Here is an 11,625-nt window from a genome sequence, read left to right on the forward strand (position 1 = left end):
TGCATGTCCCCAACTGTGCAGGTGCAGGGACGCTCCAGGTAGCGCTCCCTTATGACGTATGCACCAGGGTCAGGTGACAGGAAGTAATTTCCGTGAGATGGAGCCGAAGGAAGCCCGGAAGGACACGCTGTAGGCTTGTCCAGCTGTAAAAAGCAGTTAGACGACCAAGAGAGTAGATTCCTATAGCTCCAGCAGTTCCTCCAGGCAGAATGGAAGTCCAGGAGTCGCAGAAACCACAGGAGCAAGAGCAATGAAAGATGCGGCAGCATGGAAATCCCCAGAGGTGGTGGATGCTCGGATGGAAGGAGCATCAGGTCCAATCAGCAGAGCAGAGGTTCCAGCAAGATGAATGAATCTCCGGCCTCCAGATCTATCCGCTGATAAGGTCCCTCTCCAAATCTGGTACCCTTGATTGCTTCTGAGTTGCAAGTGATCTTCGTGAAAGCTCACTTTCTAATAGGGGTCCCCCTTTCTTCTCATTTATTAGGGAAGAAAGTGTGTAGCAAAGGCCAAGCACAGGGATTGTGAGCTCTGTGGGAAGGAGTTGCCGTACCTGGGAGAAAAGGCTGTCAGTTGTGTATTGAACAGATGTGTGAAGAAACCCCTAACTTTCCCTCCGAATTAAAATCTAATATTAGAACAGAGGGTAAGAATTCCATTAAATCCCTCACCCATGGGGAAGGAAGCAAGGATTAACCCCTTAACCTTAAGCTTTTTTCAGTTTTGTTTTCGTTTTTCGCTCCCCTCCTTCCCAGAGCTATAACTTTTTTATTTTTACGTCAATATGGCCATGTGAAGGCTTATTTTTTGCAGGACGAGTTGTACTTTTGAATGAGACCATTGGTTTTAGCATATCGTGTACTAGAAATTCAGAAAAAAAAATCCAAGTGCGGTGAAATTGCAAAAAAGTGCAATCCCACACTTGTTTTTTGTTTGGCTTTTGTTGCTAGGTTCACTAAATGCTAAAACTGACCTGCTATTATAATTCTCCAGGTCATTACGAGTTCACAGACACCAAACATGTCTAGGTTATTTTTTATCTAAGTGGTGAAAAAATTCCAAACTTTGCTAAAAATAAATAAATAAATAATTGTGCAATTTTCCGTTACCCGTAGAGTCTCCATTTTTCGTGATCAGGGGTTGGGTGAGAGATTTTTTGCGTGCCAAGATGACGTTTTTAGCGATACCATTTTGGAGCAGATACGATCTTTTGATCACCCGTTATTGCATTTTAATGCAAAGTTGCGGCCTCCAAAAAAAACGAAATTATGGCGTTTTGACCTTTTTTCTCTCGTTATGCCATTTAGCGATCAGATTAATCCTTTTTTTTAATGATAGATCTGGTGATTCTGAATGCGGCGATACCAAATATGTGTAGGTTTGATTGATGGCTAGAAGCTGCCATAACTCGATCGCCTCTGCTACATAGAGGTGATGCTCAGATCGCTCCTATGTAGTAGAACTAGAGCATTGCTATAAGCGCTGACCACAGGGTGGCACTCATAGCAATCTGGCATCAACAACCATAGAGGTCTTCAGGAGACCTCTGGTTGTCATACCGACGCACCGATGACCCCTGATCACGTGACAGGGGTCAGCGGTGCGCGTATTTCTGGGGGGATGGCCGGAAGCGCTTGTTAAATGCCACTGTCAGAGTTTGACAGCGGCATTTAACTAGTTAATAGGTGCGAGTGGATCGCAATTCCGCCTGCGCCTATTGCGGGCACATGTCAGCTGTTCAAAACAGCTGACATGTCCTGGCGGGGGTTCTGACCTCGAACGTACAATTCCGTTCGATGGCAGAAAGGGGTTAAAAGAACCCTAGGAACTGGTGTCTAGAATCAGAGGAAGAGGGTGAAGTTAGAGGCTTAGAATCACCCTTGGTCATCAGATGAGGGCATGTGAGAGAGTCACGGCTTTCCTGTAGAAGGGAAATATAAGCTTATTAAAGCTGCTAGGCTAGGTTCACATCGCGTTAGGGTGATGCGCTAATGATGAGCCCCAAATTGTCTGTATTTTTGCGATCGCGCCAAGCATGAGTTAACGCATGGTTGAATTGCATCGGCCTGCGTTAGCAATAGAGTTCTATGCAGAGCGAACGCGACGTACCCGAAAACACGTAGTCCACGTTCGAAGGTGCGTCATAAAATAACGGACCATCGCTAACGCATGCCGATTTTGACATGCGTTAGGATCCGTTAGCTAATGAAAGTACTGGTGCGTTAACGGATCCATTACATTGTGTTAGTGCTGCTTAGAAACGGATCCGTTAAATGGATTGCCCTAATGCAATGTGAACCTAGCCTTAGTTCAACAATAGGGATAGTAGATCCAAGACCAGAAAGATCTGTACAGGATATAATGTTTGGTGGTTTAGTGCAAAGAAAGCGCTGGTCCTCTTTCCTGAATGAAAAAATTCTGGTAGTGATAAAGAAAGAATGGAGAAAAACAGAAAGGAAAAGTCCTTCTTTCCCATCTTTCTAAAGTTAAGGTACCGTCACACTTAGCGACGCTGCAGCGATACCGACAACGATCCGGATCGCTGCAGCGTCGCTGTTTGGTCGCTGGAGAGCTGTCACACAGACAGCTCTCCAGCGACCAACGATCCCGAGGTCCCCGGTAACCAGGGTAAACATCGGGTAACTAAGCGCAGGGCCGCGCTTAGTAACCCGATGTTTACCCTGGTTACCAGCGTAAAAAAACAAACAGTACATACTTACATTCAGCTGTCTGTCCCTTGCCGTCTGGTTCCTGCACTGACTGCTGGCCGTAAAGTGAAAGTGAAAGCAGAGCACAGCAGTGAGTCACACAGCGGTGACTCACCGCTGTGGCTGTGCTCTGCTTTCACTTTACGGCCAGCAGTCAGTGCAGGAACCAGACGGCAAGGGACAGACAGCTGAATGTAAGTATGTACTGTTTGTTTTTTTACGCTGGTAACCAGGGTAAACATCGGGTTACTAAGCGCGGCCCTGCGCTTAGTTACCCGATGTTTACCCTGGTTACCAGTGAAGACATCGCTGAATCGGTGTCACACACGCCGATTCAGCGATGTCTACGGGGAGTCCAGCGACGAAATAAAGTTCTGGACTTTCTTCCCCGACCAGCGATCTCCCAGCAGGGGCCTGATCGCTGCTGCCTGTCACACTGGACGATATCGCTAGCGAGGACGCTGCAACGTCACGGATCGCTAGCGATATCGTCTAGTGTGACAGTACCTTAAGTATCATTTTGATGATACATTCTCATCATCCTGAGATAAAGCCCTGAAGCTAGACGTGGCAACAGCTAAAGCTACTTTCACACTAGCGTTTTTTTTAATACGTCGCAATGCGTCGTTTAGGGAAAAAAACGCGTCCTGCAAAGTTGTTTGCAGGATGCGTTTTTGCCCCATAGAGTAACATTACCGACGCATTGCGACGTATTGACACACGTCGCAACCGTCGTGCGATGGTTGCGCCGTGTTGTGGTGGACCGCCGGGAGCAAAAAACGTTACATGTAACGTTTTTTGCTGCCGACGGACCGCTTTTTCCGACCGCGCATGCGCGGCCGGAACTCCACCTCCCCGCACCTCACAATGGGGCAGTGGATGCGCCGGAAAAAAGGCATCCGCTGCCTCCGTTGTGCGGCGCATTCACCGCTAGCGTCGGAATCTCGTCCCGACGCACCGCGACGGGCCGAATCCGATGCTAGTGTGAAAGTAGCCTAAAGCATGTAAAAAGTTTGTCCTGCCCTTTGATTACATGGGGTGCATACATGGGGTGCTTAGAGATCCTCTGGATAATAAGTCGGGCACTTTCCTTAAAGGTTTCTGGGAAGTTTCTGGCCGTGGTTTGAAGCCAGTTGTGGCAGCATCATGCACAGCAAGGTTAGGTCATAGAGAAAATCAGCTTAAAGCAAAAGGGACAATATGTTAGCTAAGATTCTATTAATGCAGGGGGGCTCCTATAAATAAGAGTACTTAGTAAACACCGTTCTTTATTATAAAAAAAAAGCGTAAAAGCCATCCCACCAGCGTCAAGGTGTACCCAAATTCAGGATGATACTAATCTCTAGTATTAAAACCTTACCATGTGTGTCAGTGTGAATAGGGGCCGAGCAGGATCGAGTCCCGAACATCGACACACCTGCATTAAATTCAGAAACCTTAAACTGAACCAAAAAAATGAAGCGGAGAATAAGTTGGTATGCATGCAAAATAGGAGCATGTTCTCATTGCCCATAATGCAGACAAAACCTAAGACAGAAGCTTTTCGTTTGCTGCATGTCCATGCTCTGGACCGGGTCATGCTTGGGCCTTAGTTACGTTGCTGTCACTTTGATACATGGTAAGGTTTTAATACTAGGAGTTATGACCATCCCAAATTGATGGGATAGCTTTTGCACTTTTTTGATCAAAAAATGGTGTTTACTATGTACCCTATTTACTTCTATGCGCTATTGCTTTTACTGATTCACTTACAGCAGGGTTTGTGTTCATTTTTTTCAGTCTTAGGTTTTGTCTGCTTAATGGCCAATGTGAACATGCTCCTATTTTGCATGCATACCAACTTGGGGTAATTTTTTTCGGTTTAGTTTAATGTGGAAAAAGCCGTCAGATGATATACTGATATACAAGAGGAAAGGTAACATCCAATTGTCAAGTTATTCATTCACTTCTAGGAGAAATAACAAAGGAGCTGCACAACGCCAAGGTGTACGAAAAAAAATAACAGAAATCTTACAAGAATTGACAAAAAAACATATGGGAAAAAAAAGACGCCTATTTAGTGATGTAAAAAAAGTTACATGCCAATTTGTGAAATGTTACTGCTTGCAAGCAAAGCTTCAAATTTAGTCACTGACGACTCTGAAGAATAAAAATAATAAAAGCAAAAAAGTGTTGAAATTAGAGCAAGAAACGCATCAGATAACACTTCAGGTTTATTCAGTATATTTGTTTCCATGGCAGGGAACTTCTTTAAATACCATTAACTTCAATGAAATGATTTTGTAACACACCATAAATACGTATAATCACAAGATAATTGAGGCAAACCCACAGGAGAAATTAGGCTAGAACAAATATGAAAGTTTTATAACCAAGCTGGTATTTATAGCTCATCATGTTATACTTTATTATCTGTCCCTCATATTTACCCTTTAGTTGAATTGTACATGTTCCCGTATGAGGCCCGGAAGCAGTGGAATCACTTGTGGAGAATAGAATAGAGTGCAGCTTAGAGCCTAGATCTGCGGAGGATTCCTGACCGCTGCTTTATCATATGGCCTCCATCAGCCAAATGTAACATGAACCTAAGGGTGCTTTCACATTGCGTTCTGTGTCCCTGTGGGGGCATACGTCCAAACTTCCCCGAAAATCGGGGTCCAGATGCATGTGCCTATGGGGCCATAGACTGCAATGGTGACGGACGCTCTGCTGTGCATCATATTCAGGAGTGTGCGCCTACTGGGGGCGGACACTCAGACGTAGTACACTGCATCTCCAGTAGGCGTACACTCCCGAAAAAGGCGCACGTTCGCTCACCTTTACAGTCTACGACCCCATCGCGCATCCGGACCCCGTTTTGCCGGGTATTTTGGATGTATGCCCCGACAGGGACACAGAACGCAATGTGAAAGAACTAAGCGAAAAGACCACACGAGCTCTCAATGTTCTTCCTCAACTGTAACATTACATGGCATTAAATGATAACAAAACTACTTCTATTGAAATAAAAAAAATAACAATAAAAGTCTTGTGAACGTCACAAACTAAAACAAGTGATGCCTCTTCTGAACTTTGGCCTTCTATTTCTTGTGACCCAACCTGTAAAGAGAGAAAATAAAATCAGCTTACTTCTGGGGAAGTGCTCCTTCATTCTATACTATTCCTTTCCTCTCATGTGCTTACATCTAGTGATAAAATGGGCTCCGGTGATGATGGCTACAAAAAAGCCTCTGCTTTCTAGTGGTACAGTGATGTTTTATTAGCTGTTGGAGGCAATCATCTGCAGTCAGGCTCCACAGGGACAGTGTGGTACCCGCGAGCAGTGCATCATCAGCCCAAATAACGCTGGTCACCTACATTTCATCAATATCTACTATCATTGCACACTATAAAGCAACCAGGCTTTTTATTCTACCCATTATTGTAGAACATCTACCACTACATGTAAGCACGAGAGAATTGCAAGATTACATAATTTATCTACAAGAAACGTCCCCGAATGGTTGGCAATAAAGGGAATCTGTCAGCAGGAATTCACCCCCTACGCTTTTTATATGCACATGTAGCTTTTTCAAAGACAAGTCCAGCAATAACTTTACATGGCCAGTCCGTTCCTCCATTACTGAGAACTCAGCGCTTGAAATGGTATGAAAATAAAGCAGTAGATCTGACGCCTATGTCACTCCAGCTCTATTCCCATCCATCGTTGCTTTCACCTCCTTGGCAGACAACCTCTATGATGTGTGGTGACTTCAGGCAAAGGAGCTGTCAGTCAATCAGGAGAAGATTGCTGACTGAGGAATAGAGCTGGAGTGACAGAGGCTTTAGATCTACTGTAGTCCTTCATTCTCATTTGCGTATCAATTTAAATGCAGATTTCTCAGTAAGGCCATGTCCACACAGTGCGTTTTTTTCTGCGGAACCGCAGCGTTTTTGCCGCTGCGGTTCCGCAGCTGTTTTCCATGCAGGGTACAGTGTACTGTACCCTATGGAAAACAGGAACCACTGTGCACATGATGCGGGAATCGGGAAAAAAAGCCGCGCTGAATAGCCGCGGTAAAAAAGAAGGACCATGTCACTTCTTTTTTCGGAGCCGCAGCGGTTCTGCACCCATTGACCTCCATTGTGAGGTCAAACCCGCAGTAAAACCCGCAGATGAAAAAAATATCTGCGGGTTTTACTGCGGTTTGTGGTGCCGAACCGCTGCAGCAGGAAGTGCGGGGAAGCGGGCGGAAGTGCGTGGGCGGAGTGTGGCTGCCCCCCCGTGCTCCGATCCCGCCCCCCCGTGCTCCAATCCCACCGCCCCGTGCTCCGATGCCCACCCCCAGTGCTCCGATGCCCCCCCCCGTGCCCTAATCTCCCCCCCTTATACTTACCCGGCGTCCCGGTGTCCGTCCGGCCGTCTTCTCCCTGGGCGCCGCCATCTTGCAAAATGGCGGGCACATGCGCAGTGCGCCCGCCGAATCTGCTGGCCGGCAGATTCGTTCCAAAGTGCATTTTGATCACTGAGATATGACCTATCTCAGTGATCAAAATAAAAAAAAATAGTAAATGACCCCCCCTCCTTTGTCACCCCCATAGGTAGGGACAATAAAAAAAAATTAAGATTTTTTTTTTTTTTCCACTAAGGTTAGAATAGGGTTAGGGGTAGGGTTAGGGGTAGGGTTAGGGGTAGGGGTAGGGTTAGGGGTAGGGTTAGGGGTAGGGTTAGGGGTAGGGGTAGGGGTAGGGTTAGGGGTAGGGTTAGGGGTACGGTTAGGGGTAGGGTTAGGGTATTTTCAGCCATTTTAACTGCATAGAAAACTGCATAAAAAAAAGGATCAAAAAAGGACAAAAAAAGGACCTGCGTTTTCTGCCAAGAGCTGCAGTTTTTTAAAAAACAGTCCTGAAAAAAAAAGGATGGAAATCAGGAACGTGTGAACATACCCTAAAGGAGGAATGGACTGGCCATGTAAAAGTATTGCTGAACTTGACTTTGAGAGCGCTACATGCACACATAAGCCCTTTTTTTGGGTGGCAGGGGTGAAATCCTGCTGACAGTTTCCCTTGGATGGGTATCAACATGAACTCGGCTTGTGGTAGTGTGAACCTACTGTACATATACATATTAAACAGTAATAATGTAAAGTAAGAGAAGCCATGTCTTTTACTCCTTTAGTTTTTTTTATTGCTACTTTTTTATCCAAATATACTAACTACTTATTCAGTGTACTCCCCTTCATACCCTGCAATATGGATCCATCAGAAACTAAACCTTCCTTGCATGATGCCAGATGCCAGTTTTCCTAATTTCAGGATAAAAAATAAATCACTACTGCAATCAATGACCTGGGCCAGCGACCAGTAACGAGCACTGGTGAGAGCAGTTCTCGCTGTTCTTTCAAAATTTTTTTCCCGTATTGATGTGACATTATAATGGTGAATCCTACTTTATACTGAAGAGGACTACACTGTATGGTCACCTAATGAACCCCTTACTGCAACATGACATACCTGTACGTCAATGTTTGGGTACCTGTGCGTGAAGGCCTCTCCAGACATGGTAGATCCCGGATATATTACATGGCTGGCATCTGCATATAGTTGCATTTAACCCTTCCATTTTAGTTTTTTTTTTAGCTTTAGTTTTTTTCCTCCCCTTCTTCCCAGAGCCATACCTTTTTTTATTTTTCGGTCCACGTAGCCATATGAGGGCTTGTTTTTTGCAGGATGAGTTGATTTAATCAGCTTATCATCTGCCGGGAAAGATGTGGGCTCGGCGTGTGCGCTCACATCAAATGCAGGGACACGGCTTATGACATGCCTTCATTTTTATGAAGCCGTAAGTCAGGAGCTGTGCGGTTTTAACATCTGGCGTTGGGGGCAATTGCTCTCTAAAAAAACTGAATTGAAGGAACCCAGTGGTGTGAAAACTGGATCACTGACAAATGGAAAAACATTGCCTGATCAAAGGAATACAGATTTCTGAGAATGTTGCTGATGAAAGACTTTGGAGTTAGAAGCATGAATTGATGATCTCTCAGTAGTCCAGGCATCTGTGTTTCGTCCTCTCAATTCAGACCATGAAGAACCGAATGGTGGCAAGTATCCTGAACCAAATTCAGCTGTCAAGTGGTGCTGGTGAGCTCAGATCAGGAGACCTGTCGCTGGATTCATGATCCATACTCGGACCTGAATCCATGGATGTCTGAATCCAGATGAATGGCTTGGGGAATGTTTTCTTGAAACACCCTGGGTTCTCTAAGGCCGGGATCACACATGCGAGAAATACGTCCGAGTCTCGCATGGTAATCCCCGGCCCTGCACCCAACACTCAGGAGCGGAGCGTGCGGCTCCATGTATTGCTATGCGGCAGCACGCTCCGCTCCGGAGTGCAGGCGACAGGGCCGGGGATTACCATGCGAGACTCGGATGTATTTCTTGCATGTGTGATCCCGGCCTTATACCCTGGGATAGACATTTGGACAGTAGGCTTTAATTATTGTGGCTAGCCATGTGGATTAGCCCACACAAAATTTTTCAATGTAGCTTTTTCAGGTTGAAAACTCTATGCAAAAAACCCCCCGATAATTACCGCATTTTCAGTCCCATTCATACAAGGATTTTTGTATGCAGCATTTGTTTCGGTTTCAATCTAGAGAGGGTTTTTTTTTTCGAGCTTAAACACCCCAAAAACTGTCATGTCACCTTTTCCACATGGTGAAAAAAAGGAAAAAAAAAAAGACAGTACCGTGTTCAATGTGTGCGGTGTCCTACCAAAACCTGTACCATATTTGAAGTGTTTTCTGTTTGGATTTTGAAGAAAGATCGGCTTCAGAATCCACGTAAAAAAAAACCATTTTACTCTCATCTTAGAAAATCTGTCCGATTATGCAAATCACACTCTGATCAGCGTTTGATCCGATTTTCTTGAATGTGGAGTGTGGTCCCACAGACTTGCATAACTGAGTGCAATCTGATGATTAGATGCAACTCGTGCTTGCTGCGATTTGTTCCTCTCGTCTGAGGAAAAAATAAGACATGTGCATGGTCGCGTAGAATAACATGGGGGCGAGAGCTATTTGTCAAAACAATGTACAGAACTTGTGCGATTTTTACAGTCGTCTGCACGAGCCCGTAATCTCAGAAAGCAGCTATGCTTTTAGAATAGTACCGTAATTAAAATCCCATACTTGTTATATTTAGAGACGGTGCCTCTTTACTACATGAAGCTGACCTATTGATTTACATCTTGGTGCATAGCTTGTAAATAGCAAAGAATAAAGTATACCTATGATTGTCTATTTTCCATAAATCAGCAGTTTGTATAGTAAATACATTTCTGAAATCCTCCGTCTAATTATGGTCTGCCTTTTGTAACTGGACTACAATAATCCATCTAGGACTGTAACGGAAGCTGACAAAAATGATTAACATTGTCATGGAAACTCTATTCCTTATTGTGTGACCCTGGTCACTTTCTCGCGCACATCAATGCATTTTATTAGGAAAAGTCTTTCTCAGAAAGAGCGTTAGATGTTGCTGTGAATAGCGACAATGCAGGTGAGGAATTTCATACAGGGAGATGGCTTACTCAGCCCATCAGCACCCCCACAATGTGATTCAAGGGTACCAAAGGTTCACTAGGGCAATTGGAGGCCTAACAATGGCCTCTGGTTTGCCAAATACATCCTACCATAGGCAGGGTCTAATAGGCTACTTATCAGTAAAACACTGATAAGCTTTTTAGCTGCTATGTAGCTGAAATGCAGGTGTGCTGTGAGCGCCGACCACAGGGGGGCGCTCACAGCAGGCCTGCATCAGTAACCATAGAGGTCTCAAGGACCTCTATGGTTACCTTCCTGATGCATCGCCGACCCCCGATCATGTGACGGGGGTCGGCGATGACGTCATTTCCGGCCGGATGCGGTACTTAAATGCCGCTGTCTGTGTTTGACAGCGGCATTTAACAGGTAAATAGGGGCGGGTGAATAGCGATTTCACCCGCCGCTATTGCGCGCACATGTCAGCTGTACAAAACAGCTGACATGTCGCGACTTTGATGCGGGCTCACCGTCGGAGCCCACATCAAAGGGGGATTCACGGCATGCGCAGTACATGTACGGCGCATGTTGTGAAAGGGTTAATAGCTAGAGACCCCAAATTTGACACAAAGACACGTCTTACATTACTAAAGAGGAATATGTAATAAAAGAAGGGATATGAGATGGTTTACTGTATGTAACCATGTCTCATATCCTGTCGGGTTTGAGAAGGAGAGAGCAAAAGCCGGCAATTGAATTACTGGCTTTTCTGCTATCTAGCGCTGAATTAAATATATATATATACCCCTATTCTATGTGTAGACATTTAAGCTATTCTATTCTAACCTGTCAGTGTGATTTTACTGTACACAGCACTGAATTGCCGGCTTTTCTATAGAACACCGCTGCGTATTTCTCGCAAGTCACAGGCATGGTCCGTGTGTAATCCGTAATTTTCTCGCCCCCATAGACTTTCATTGGCATATTTTTTGCGAAATACACTGACAAACGCAGCATGCTGCGATTTTCTACGCCCGTAACATACCGTATATTACGGATGCGTAATATACGGCAGATAGGAGCTGCCCCATAAAGAATCATTGGGCCGTGTACAATGCGTATTTTCTGGACGTATTTTCTGCGCTCATACGTCGCTAGTGTGACGCCGGCCTAACATTGGTCTCCTACATGCCTCAGCCTATCATATCCCAATGGAGGCAGGGTCTAGTAGGCAGGATGCCAGTCAATCACTGATAGGTTAGATAATGCACTGTACTGCACAAGTAGTACACTGTAACATCAATGTGATATGGGCCTTTTTATTTGGTGCTATTTTTTATGTTCTTTGTAATAATGCAGAGTGTAAGCTTAAAGACATATCCCCAGAGAATACT

The sequence above is a fragment of the Ranitomeya imitator genome, chromosome 10 (assembly GCF_032444005.1).
Source record: "Ranitomeya imitator isolate aRanImi1 chromosome 10, aRanImi1.pri, whole genome shotgun sequence".
Taxonomy (NCBI): Eukaryota; Metazoa; Chordata; class Amphibia; order Anura; family Dendrobatidae; genus Ranitomeya; species Ranitomeya imitator.